Source organism: Equus przewalskii, chromosome 22 (genome assembly GCF_037783145.1).
Source record: "Equus przewalskii isolate Varuska chromosome 22, EquPr2, whole genome shotgun sequence".
NCBI lineage: Eukaryota > Metazoa > Chordata > Mammalia > Perissodactyla > Equidae > Equus > Equus przewalskii.
Window position 1 is genome coordinate 52,119,391 of NC_091852.1, and position 11,065 is coordinate 52,130,455.

Consider the following 11,065-nt stretch of genomic DNA (forward strand, 5'->3'; position numbering starts at 1 on the left):
CTTAATGCTCCCCGACCTCGCCTTCATTTGGATATTTTACTATTTCTAATTAATCACATTTTATTAATAAAGGTTTTCAAAATTTTAGATGCTCATGAGAAATAATTTCATTAAGTGGAGCCTGTGACACTTCCGTAATGTGTTTTCTAAAATGAGTACACATTATTTTTTAGGGCAATTTTAGGTTTATAGAAAAAAACGAGCAGAAAGTAGAGTCCCTATATACCCCCCCCACCCTATCCTCAGTTTCCCGTTATTAACATCTTGCACATCTGTAAGCATTGATAAACCAATACTGATGCATTCTATTAGCTGGAGTCTATAGCTTGGCTTGGGGTTCAGTCTTTGTGCTGTACACGAAGCGTGGGTTTCCTCGGATGCATAATGTCACGTATCCAGCGTTATAGTATCACACAGAATAGTTCCACTGACCCTAAATCCTCTGAGCTCCACCTGTTCATCCCTCCACTGCCCAACCCATGGCAACCACTGATCTTCTTACTGTCTCCACAGTTCCGTCTTTTCCAGAATGTCACACAGTTGGAATCACACAGTATGTCGCCTTTCAGATTGGCTTCTTTCGCTTAGCAATATGCATTTAAGGTTCCTCCATATTTTCTTAACAGTATCTTTCACAGATCAGAGGGGGTTTTTTTTTTTTTTTGCTTAAATGAAGTCCCATTTATCAACTTTTTCCTTCATGGATCATGTTTTCAGTGTTGTCTTAAGACTCATTGCCACATGCACGGTCACCTAGATTTCCTCTTATGTTATCTTTTACAAGTTTTATAGCTTGGTATTTTATGTATAGCTCTATCATCCATTTTGAGTTCGTTTTTGTGAAGGATGTAAGGTCTGTGTCTAGATTAATTTTTTCTGCAGGTGAATCTCCAATTGTTCCAGCACCATTTGTTTAAAAGGGTGTCCTGTCCCTTTCTGCAATGAATTGCCTTTGTTCCTTTGTCAAAGGTCAGTTGACTATATTTATGGGGGTCTGCTTGTGGGCTCTCTATTCTGTTCTGTTGACCTATTTGTCTGCTCTTTCACCGATACCACACTGCCTTTATTCCTGCAGCTTAATGGAAAGACTTGAAGTGGGAGCAAAGTCAGTCGCTGACTCTGTTTTTCTTCTTCAATATTTTGGCTATTCTGGGGCTTTCCTGCCTTTCCATGTAAACTTCAGAATCAGTTTGTAGATGACTGCAAAATAGCTTGATGGGATGTTTCTTAGGATTGTGTTGACTCAGTAGGCCATGTTGGGAGGAACTGACATCTTAGCAGCACTGAGTCTTGCTGTCCAGGAGCATGAAGTTCCATTTATTTGGAGCTTCTTTGGTTTCTTTCATCAGAGATTTGTAGTTTCTCTCACATGGATCTTGTGCATATTTTGTTAAATTTTATGTAAGTATTTCTTTCTTGTTTTTGGTGCTAATGTTAATGGTATTGTGTTTTTTCCCAGTTTTATTGAGGTGTAATTGACAAATAAAAATTGTATACCTTTAAGGGGAACCACTTGATGTTGTGACATTCATTTATGAAATAATCACCACAAGCTAGTTGATATATCCATCACCTCTCATAGTTAAATTGTTTTTTCTTTTTTAATGGTGTTATGTTTTTAATTTCAAATTCCATTTGTTCACGGCTGCTATATAGGAAAGCTAGTGACCTTTGTATATCAACCTGGTACTCTGCAACCTTGCAGCCTTGACAAAATCACTTAGTTCCAGGAGTTTATTGTTGGGTTTGTTTGTAGATTCTTTGGGATTTTCTTTGTAGACAATCATGTCATCTGTGAGCAAAGTTTTATTTCTTCCTTCCCAATCTATGTACTTTTTCTTTCCTTTCCTTCTCTTCTTGTCTACAATATATTTTCAGAGTGTGGGGGACTGATATTGGCCACCCCAAGATATCCCTCTTTGGCATGAGGATTACTTTGGGCTGGTTGCTTTTAAAAACCACAGACAGGAAAGAAACTTTGAAAAGTAGAATTTGCTTACCCTCCATTGACAGACATTTACATTGTAAAGGAAATCTCCATCTGTAAATGTGTCTCCCTCTCTGTACCAGGAAGGAGGGGGGATGACCTTATCTTTAGAAGCTCTTATCAATGTGGAAGGCAAGGACTCAAGTCTGCATAATAACCTGACTCTTGTTTACTGTACTGTGTGTGGTAATCTCCCATGATCAACTCCCCCCACCCCCGATATCCTCCTTTGTCTTTAGCTGAAGATGATATTTAAGGTGGTGGCTTCAGCCATGTCAGCGAGTTGCTCAGCTTGCCTGAGCCTCTCCCATGTATACATGTTGTAAAGCTTTGTTTAATTTTCTCCTGTTATTCTGTCTCATGTGAATTTAATTCGTTCTCCAGCCATAAGAACCCAGAGCGGGTAGAGGAAATGTCTTCCTCCCCTACAAGAGCAATATATAGTGACAAATATAATTATAAATAACAATGTGAATCTTTTAAGGCAAGGTCTATGCTATTTGAATGTAGGTTCTAAATGCATCTTTTACACATTAGTTAAAATTCTTAAAAACAGGGAATTTCTTTGAATTTATGTGTCCCTACAGCCTATTGCAGAATCTGAAGATGGTAGGCGCTCAATGAGTACTTAGTAAGAATGAATGTGAGATATAATTCAAAGAATTAATATCTGCATCTGAGATCCAGGCAGAAAATGGACGTCACATCCAGTGGTTGTTGTTGAGAGACTTCAACACAGTGGCTGTCACCACAGCCGCCCATTAGAATCACCTGGGAGCTTTCAAATTCCCCTTGCCTGGTGGGGACCGAGGCTTCTTGGGTGATTCCGACAGTCAGCAAAGGTTGAAAATCAGCACATTAATGAAAAGACTACTTGTGGAAGTGTTGGCAAGGCTAAGGGAACCAGAAAGGGATGTTGAGACACCTATTTCATAAGTGCAGAAATGGAAGCTTAGTGAGCAGAAGTGAGTGGCTCAGGGTTAGGCGGGTTGTACGTGCCTGAACTGAGATTCAAGCAGGGATGTCTTATTCTCAACTCCAAATAAAATAAACTATTTTGCCTTCCAAAATGAGTTGTTCTCTGGAACAAAATGTCACATTTGACCAAGCCTGAGGTTAAAAACACCTTCAGAGTAAGCACAAAATGCTCCTTTTAAAACCACACCAAATGGATTAAGGTCAAAGTTCTCTGTGTTCTCAATCGAATTACGGCTGAAACAAAACCTGCCTGGTTTCTGTGAATAGCATAAGATATACCACGCTTTCTCCTCTCCTCCCCATTTTGCAGATAAAATCATGTGGACTTCCCTGGCAATAAATTAAATAGAAGCCAGAATGACAGATAATATATCTGCTAACACATGGTCTGGGAGAGAGGATCCATTGTGGCTGGGCAGTGGGTCAGGAGGACGGGAGAAGGTGTTGACCTTTTTTCGGTCAGAGCAAAAAGCCAAAGACATGGACCTGAAAAGCTCCGTCCCTTCCAGGGCTTCTGGAGACGACCACGCAACCTCGCCTTCCCTCTTAGCCAAGAGCTCAGTGCAAATATGTTTTTACTTCCCCTGCTGTTTATTGTTGACTAGATTGTGAAACATCTAAAGCTTCAACCAGTTGCCTCTGAAGATAAAGTGGTCTTCTGGGTTTGTGTGATGGTGACCGCAATTGTCTCTAAAATCCTTTAGGACTTTCCATAATTCCCTCCCATGTGTTACGTCACTCCCCACTTCATTCCGTTTTTTGCATGTTGCGTGTCCCTCTGCGGTGTGCGCTGGGGCGTCTTCCCACCAGGGAAGGACGGATGACGTTGGTGAGGTTCTCCGGGACGGCGTGCGCTCTGCGGCTCACTGCAGCCTCCACAGCCACGTCTCCCTGCTCAGCCGAGTTAGGTGGTCTGTCCGGATGCCGAGGGCATTTGAGTGTGTGTCTCCTGTCCTGCCTCGGCCAGCTCCCTGGTGTAGAGTATCAAAGTCAGCAGGGGTGTGTGTGTGTGTTTTGTTTTGGGGTTTTGTTATTGTTGCTTTGTTTTGCCATGCAGAATGGTCTTTTTTAAAAATGAGCTTGAATGTTCGCACTTTTATGAGCATAGACTTACAGCCCAGTCCTTCCCTTCCCGAACCAGGGCGATGAGTCCTTGTAAACCCTCTAGATTATGAGGATAGTTAAGCATTATACTCATATTCATAAATAAAATTCGTGTGTGACATTTTATATGGAAAGTTCCAAAATGTACCAAAATTAGATAGATTGAGACAGTTCAGTATACGAAAATGTTATCAGAGACCTTAAAAAAGTGTACTGTACCTTGATCAATAAATGGACCAAAATCAAATGGTGTATAATTATAAAAGGAATGGATTTCGCATTAAAACAGCCTCCATGCTGAAGATAAGGGAAACTGGGTTTTTTTCAGTACCACTTATTGGTGAAAGTATCAAATCAAGGAAGGGAGGGAGGAAGGCAATGGTTAATTTACGCGTCAACTTGGCTGGGCCATGGGGTGCCTAAATATTCAGTCAAACATTACTCTGGGTCTTTTTGCATGAGATTAACATTTAAATCAATAGACTAAGGAAAACCTCCTTAACAGGGGTGGGCCTCATCTAATCAGCTGAAGGCCTGAACAGAACAAAAGCCTGGCCTCCCCTGAGTGACAGGGATTCTCCGGCAGGTGGCTTTCGGACTTCATCTGCACTGTCGGCTCTCGGGGCCTCCAGCCTACCGGCCCCACTGCAGATCTGGACTTGCCAGCCTCCAGAATCAGATGAGCCAGTTCCTTGTAACAAGTCTCGTTCTCTCCACATGCACACGCTGCTGGTCCTGTTTCTCTGGAGAACACTGACCAGTGCACCCTCCCATCCTTCTCCACTTGGAAAAAGCACCAAAGTTGTTCGGAGATTTTATAGAAAAGAAGAGCCTCGTCCCAAATGCACATTCCATCACTTTCTCCCCAAAGAGACCAGCCATAAAAAGAAAGGTTTTAAAACCAAATCAAGGTATAAACGCCTTCGTCACTAAGAAGGACTCTAAGGTCCTGAGCCATCGAAATGCCTGCGCCATCCACTCTCCGTCTCCACTTTCCCAAAGGCCTTGCAGAATTCTCCAAACAAGACCTTTTCAAGACAGCGCCTGTCAAAGGTGTTGGATGTTTCCTCGTGCAGCATCCCAGCAAAGGCGGAGGACGTGCCAGGCCATCCTCCCCCTCTGAAGTGAGGGTGGGAAATGGGGCGGCTCCGCTCTCCTGGCCACTGGCACTGACCTCTTCAGTCTAGGATTTCCTGCAGTTTAGGGGTGAGAGGCAGAAGAGGGGGATGGTGGTGAGTCTTCTAGCAAGCCTCGAGTGCTTTCTACAAAACCAGCAGTCCCCACAGACGCCTCAGTTTTGTCCAAAACTTAGTACTCATTCTTATTAGTGTTTTCTTTAATTAATAAACCGTATTTTTTTTTTTTTTTGAGGAAGATCGGCCCTGAGCTAACATCTGTGCCAGTCTTCCTCTATTTTGTATGTGGGTTGCCACCACAGCATGGCTTGATGAGTGGTGTGTATGTCCTCGCCTGGGATCGGAACCCGTGAACCCCAGGCCACAGAAGCAGAGCACATAAACTAAGCCCCTAGGCCTTTATAGCGCCATCTGCTGCTGGCTCTGACCACTGCATTCCCTTCCATCTGCTCAGTCCACACCTGGCCTGGGACACAGATGGGAAAGGAAAAGCTGTCCTCTCAGTAAAGCAAACGTCAATCAAGCATGACATTCTACTAAATGTCACCTTTTAAGATACTGCAGAAATTAAAAAAAGAATTAAACAAAAATCCTTTATTTTTCTGGCCCCTGTATTCTCATTTGATAATATATAATAAGTAATATCAGGGATGACGTCACAGGAAAACCGAGCAGAATAAAGCGATAGAGACTGACGGGGTGCTGTCTTCATATTAGGGTCACGAAGGGCCTCTCGCTGCTAGCTGGCTTCTGCAGGTCGCGCAGGCATTGGCGGAAGCACAGAGGAGGTCAGCGAGGGAGTGAGCCCAGGCGAGGCCGGGCCAGCCGGAGGAGCCCCGAGTGGCCACAGCGGGGCCCCAGCTTTGCTCTCACTGCCTCTCCTCACTGCATATGCTGTACTTCCCCTCTTTTCTTGGTTATGTGGGTGTTCTGGGACATTCCTCAAGTGGGGTACCCCCGCATGGGATAGTCAGATGGAGCATACGGTCCTGAGTCCTGGGACCAGGGAGGCCGCGTGCCTGAGCAAACCTTCTCACGCTCCTCCCCATCCGTCTTCTGATGGGTCCTCTGTTGCAGGAAAATGCTTCTCTCCTTCCTCTCGGTTCCGTCAGGGAACCAACAAAGCTGGAGGATACTACGCCCGGTGAAGCTAACCAATCACAGAACACGTCCCACGGGTTCCCTTCCGGAGGGATCTACAGGAGTCAGATTCGCAGAAGCAGCGGGGGAAGGTGGCTGCAGGGCTGGGGGAGGGGAACGGGGGCTGCTGAGGAATGGTATCAAGTTTCAGTCATGCAGGATGCAAGTGTTCTGGAGATCTGTGCAACATTGCACGCATAGTTGACAATACTGCGTTGTACGCTTAAAAATGTAAGAGAGTAGATCTCATGTTGTGTTCTTATCACAATAAAATAACATTTGAAAAATAAAATAAAATTGATTCTATTAAATAATAAAAAAAAGAAAGCGAGAGCTCAGCCGTGAAAGTCGCCCCGAGAGACCTGTGGCCGTGCGGAGACGACCTCGCAGGACTGTGGAAGGCGTGCAGGGGACGTCCCAGCTCCAGAACGCCTCCTGATTGCTGGGTTGATTTTAGAAGTTTTCACTGCTGGTCAGCCCTCCTCCTCCTCCTTCCGGGAGTAGGGCCACCGAACACCCCTTGGGGGTTGGCCGCCCTCTGCTCTCGGGCAGGTGACCACGGCGCACTGACCCTGCTCCCAGCCCCAGGCCCCGGCCCCTGCTATGCTTCGCCCTTGCACATCCACCGTCCGGCCCCGGGGCGTGGTCCAGGAGGGCGCGTGCTAGCGCTGCCGCACAGGCAGAGCTCCCTCCCTCCCTCTGGCAGGAGCCCTGAGAAGATGCTCTGGTCCCCCTGGGACCTGAGAGGCAGCCAGAGCAAGGAGCAGCTCGCAGGAGACGCGCTGGGAGATGGAGCCCCGACTCGAGGGCGCCGCCTACCGCCGAGCCGGCCACTTCCCAGCTCCTTGAGCCAATGCAATGCCCAGGGGGTCGAAGTTTCTGTCACTGGTGACCAGGAGATTTCTAATTGAGACATTTTAGTAACAGCAGCATTTTAATTAAGATAGCGAGAATGTGAGGGCATTTCTCGTATTTGTGGATAAATTACTAAACGTGATTTTAAAAATCGGCGATAATATGGGATAAAACTGAACTAAATAAGTGTCCTTATTCGGTTAGCATCTTTTCGTCAAGAATCTTGTGACCAGATTCTGTCACGACAAATTAAATTCTACTTTGTGGTACATTCTGGTTACAATGTATGAACTGGCTATAAGGGATGTTACTTACGAATCATCACAACCCATGTAAAATGCTGACAGGACCCTCAGGAGGCAAAAAAGAAGAAGAGCCAGTAAAACCTTCAAGACCACCGATGGAAGACACCTTCGATGGTGTTTCCAGCAGCCTGAAGTGAAAAATAAATGAATATGAAATTTGCATTTTTCTATATAATTTTTTTCTGAAATGCCAAACCTAGGAAAACATTTTTTCTTAATTGTGGGGGGCGAAGTGAAGAGTGGAGTGGGCACGACTGCTCCTCCAAGCTCTTGGCCTGTCCATAGGTCAATTTTCACAAGAAGGTCACCTCTGTCTCCTGTTACCTGGGACTGTGGCCCCATTGGACACATGGGCACCAAGGAAGGTGGATAGCGCGTGCCGACTGATACGACGGTTGGGTTACTTTAGTCATAAGAAGCCAACCAGTTTCTCAGACGGCCAGTTGAATTTTTAAAATTTATTTCTTGAACTGACTGGTTATCTCTAAATTTTAGAATTCAATTATGGCGACACCTCCATCTCTTCTGAAGGCTATTACATGTTTTTGTCATTTGGTAACAAGAATCGTGTGGCTCGTGATGATTCTGATGTGGATTCTCACCAGGAAGAACCCAGTCAAACTTGACTCTCAATCCCGGTGACTATTCGGGCTTCGACTGTTGGCATATTTGCTTTCTCCTTTTACTTGGCTTTTGATTTTATATTTTCAAAATTTACTATCCTATTTAGCATGTTTTTATATAAACCATCTACATATTTTTAAAAGCCTATGTGAATACAAATTTTTACTGCTTTTTCAGGGAAAATGACTAAATCAAATTGGATGGGTATTCTATACACCTCTGAGATTTTGCCATAAAAGTATCTACTCTTTGGCATAAAATCTCTCTCTAGGTTACTGATAACTAAATTCAGATTACTATAATTAAAAATAATTATTGTAATTATAATTTAAAATTTTTAAATTAAAATAATTGCAGGCCACGCTTGTACAAGAGTGTAGAGAAATACTGAAGAAAGCATCCTGCTTCCTGCTTCCAGTGGGAACCCTGTTAGAAGCTGCTGTGGTTTCCAGGTGTGTACGCGTGTGTTTCTATAACGTTGCTCTACATCAGCATTTTCCAAACTATGAATTGAATAGCACCAGGGTCAGAAAACAGGACAGTGGATAAACCAAGGGTGGTATATTCATAGAATGAAATATTACTCAGCAATAAAAATGATCAACTACTAACACACAGCATACATTACATGTATGAAAGAAGGCAGACGCAGGGGAGGCTGTGCTGCGCGATTCCATTTATATATGGTTTCTAGAACAGGGAAAGCTGCCCCGTAGTCATGGATGTCAAGATCGTGGCTGTCCAGCGCTGGGGGCAGGCTTGTGGAGATGGGCTATAAAGAGCAAGAGGAAACTTCTATGGTGGTGGTAATGTTCTCTGTCTTGGTTGAGACAGTAGTTTCTCAACTGTGTGCATTTGTCAAATGTGCAGAAAGGTACCTTTAAAAGGGATCCACTTTATTTAGGTAAGTTACACTTTATAAGGTTCATCAATTTTTTAAAGCAGTGCCCTAGGAAATGCTGATGTGTGTTCCACAAAAAAGGAGAGAGACTGTGGGGAGCCAACTTTGGGAAACAAGAGGATTAGACAGTTATGCTGGTTTAGCAGTTCGGGACTGCTCAGAACCTGTGCTAATAGGAACTAAGGTAAAGATGCTCACAATGGTCGTCAAGAAGGGAGCCGGAAGTGGTCCTCTGCGTCCTCACCTGCTCTGAATGGCTTGAAGTACAACGCTGTCTGGAGGCTTCTCCACTGCTGGTGCAACTATAGACCACGTTCAGAAAGACGCTTCCCGCCTCGTGCCGCGAAAACACAGCACACAGTGAAACAGTGCTCACTTAGGACTAAATGGAAAATAAAACCTAAAGCCAGACTGCTGGTATCGTTAGATGTTTGGGATGGTGATCACAAAATTTCAGTCTCTTAGTGCCGGTCTAACCCAAAAGTCCTTAAGTGCACCTTTCACACTCTTTCCCAATCAGACAACCAGACAAAACATTCCTTGAACTGTCACCACAATATTTCTCAGCCTGAGAAAGCCAGCCTTCCTCTTCACTGTGGAATGAAAGCTAGGGAAACGCCATTATTCACAAAGATAGGAGTCTCTCTCTCTATTTTATTAAATAGCGTTATTTTAGTATGAACATTTTCTTTGGAGGAAATCAACTACATTTTCGTGAGGTGCCTTCTTGGGATTCAGTAAATTACAGTGTAAATGACCTTGGGCGACGTGTAGGAGACGCTCTGAAGCTAACAGCAAGTGAGGACGAAGGCCAGGCCCCAGAGGCTGGGCCAACGGAGGAGGCTGCACGTGGCTCTGTGCTTCCAGGCAGGGCGAGTGGTGCCACAGCCCCAGGCGCACCTACTCCTGCATACCCCTCAAACCGAGGCTCGGAAGAAATGTGGCTTCTGGAAGTTCACATCCCTCTAAAAGAGTACTAATTTTCATAATACGACCGGGTTGTTTTGTTTTTTTTTAAATAAGAAGCCACTGTACTGACATTTGAAAAACCAAATCCAGGTTCACATGTTTTGGAGTTTGTAGAGGAAAGGTGACATAGAAGTTATCCAAATGTGTCTCTGGGGAGGTTAAAAACTGGTTCCAAGGATTTTAGCAAGAAAAGCAGTGAAAGCATTCAAATAAGAATCTATAGAAAAAATTATTTAAACATTTTCTCATCAAAAACAAGCCAAATTAAGTAAAAAGTTGCTGTAATAGGAAATCTCATTCCAAGAGGTCTATTTTGAAAAGTCCATGGAACCAGAAGAAACAGGCTTTAATCTTTGGAACTATTCTTGAAATTCTCTGCCCTTGTTACGTCTGTTGGTCCTTCTTTCTTTCTATTAACTGATATTCAAATAAAAAGCATATAATATTCCAGTCAAAAATGTATAAATTATACACTTTCCGCTACAGAGGAGGAGGCACGTAGTCCTTGGAAGCCTGCCTCTGAGAACCATCTGGATCGTCTTATACGTTAATTGGCTCTTGGTTTTGAAAATGGTTTCTCTTCTGTTGTAACTCCATTAAAAGTATTTATTAAAACTCTCCAGTACAATCTACATGTCTGCTTTTTGAAATCCCCAGGTCCAGCAATGAAAACGCCCTTTGGATCATGCCCATGTGTACTTATTGTGCACAGAAATGTAATCACAGGCTTGAGTAGACAACCAGTAGTGGTAATGCCTGGAGGTATTGTAAAGACATGAGAAAACAAACTCAGGGATCCATCGGCTCCCAGTTTGCTTGGCGATGTGAAGATAAGAGTTTTCTGTCTGTGTCTGGCTCTTCCAGCAAATGTCCCAGCTGACGGGGTTTGCTTCCAGAACCAGGCTCATACATCAGTTTCAGCGGCAGGTGCGCGCTTAAAGTGAGGCTGCTAACGTGCGCACGGCACCCTCACGCAGTCTCCGCAGCACCATGGCCTGAAGACAGTTACGCTCGTTGGAGGACATTTGCTCTGTAATTCTGGAGTAATTTATACCAACAGCAATGA